The sequence below is a fragment of the Acyrthosiphon pisum genome, unplaced genomic scaffold (genome assembly GCF_005508785.2).
Source record: "Acyrthosiphon pisum isolate AL4f unplaced genomic scaffold, pea_aphid_22Mar2018_4r6ur Scaffold_14778;HRSCAF=15428, whole genome shotgun sequence".
Classification (NCBI taxonomy): Eukaryota; Metazoa; Arthropoda; class Insecta; order Hemiptera; family Aphididae; genus Acyrthosiphon; species Acyrthosiphon pisum.
Genome location: NW_021763522.1, coordinates 227 through 1,535, shown reverse-complemented (window position 1 = coordinate 1,535; position 1,309 = coordinate 227). Strand labels below are relative to the sequence as shown.

The 1,309-nt window shown below is 27.8% G+C and overlaps 1 long non-coding RNA gene across 1 annotated transcript; it reads left to right on the top strand.

Annotated features, from left to right (window-relative positions):
• The first annotated feature begins 8 nt into the window (after nucleotides 1-8).
• On the top strand, nucleotides 9-948 carry LOC107885789. The gene is made up of 4 exons (XR_001680518.2): nucleotides 9-51; nucleotides 142-245; nucleotides 314-467; nucleotides 554-948. It is a non-coding gene; the product is annotated as an uncharacterized LOC107885789 (long non-coding RNA).
• The last annotated feature ends 361 nt before the right edge of the window (nucleotides 949-1,309 follow it).

The following is a 1,309-nucleotide window of genomic DNA, read 5'->3' as shown; positions in this document are numbered from 1 at the left end:
GTCATTGCCGTAAAGATTCAGTGAAGATTTGTAGGGACACATTTATTAAACGTATATAATATTATTATTTGTCAAAAGGCAAAAATTAATGTAGATTTGACCAATTTAAACATTAATTTTGTTTTTTATAATGCTTTTCAGTATATTTTAATTCCGTATCATGAAATAAACCTTATATAAATAAACACGGAAGACATGGACTTGTATAGTATTAACTGTATACATGTTGGAAATCGAAAAGCATTGTAAGATTACACTTACATTTTATTATTATTTGTTGTAATTATATATTATATTTTTTATTTTATTCAAGGTATTCAATACCTCCAGAATATGGACACGAATTTGAATGATTGGCTAATCGCTTTTTTCCAACTAAACCGGCAAACTGCCCTGCTTTTCTCAGGCATAAAGTGACTATGATATCTCCCAATATTTTGGAACAAAATGCTATACCCTATAATAAAGTAAATAATTAAGAATTAATAATTATAAACTTTTTTATAAGTAGGTAATTGGGATTTTTTATGATCAATATTATTGATTGTTATAGATCACACAGGAGAAAGGTGAGTTCATGGTAACGTTCCCCTTTGGATATCATTGTGGGTATAATAATGGCTTCAATATAGCTGAAGCTATAAATTTTGCATCTCCACGTTGGGTGGAGTATGGGATAAATGCTTCACTGTGTCATTGCCGTAAAGATCCAGTGAAGATTTGTATGGACACATTTATTAAACGTATATAATATTATTATTTGTCATAACTTGAAGTTGTACAGTAGATATTGGAATAATGGCTTAAACTTACAAGGTTATCGTAATAGAAATATTAACGATGTCTATGTTTTTATAACGAGCCGGCACTATTTGTTAAAATGTAATTTTGTTCCGCTTGAAAATAAAATCAAAGACATTTTTATATAACATTAACGCGTTTAGCATAAAATTAAAATATTGTAGTATAAACATTTATTGTAATAAATAATAATAATTATCATTGTTGACGTACCTATACACGTCGGCTTAAAAATCTTATCTAGTGATGAAAAAAAACTTCTGAAAACCGTTTCAATTTGTTAATATTATGTCTACTTTTTATAGATATATCTAGAACCGTGCTTGATATTGATCAATCCACATTTTAAGATATTTAATTTGTATTTCAATCATTGAACACTTATAATTTTAATTAAACAGTTGATTGTCAGGTACGTGCATAAATTGTTGACCTTTACACATTAAACTGTTTTCATTTTGATTTTTCATATGTTTAGTAAATGCATCGTCGAGTGACTTGGGGCATG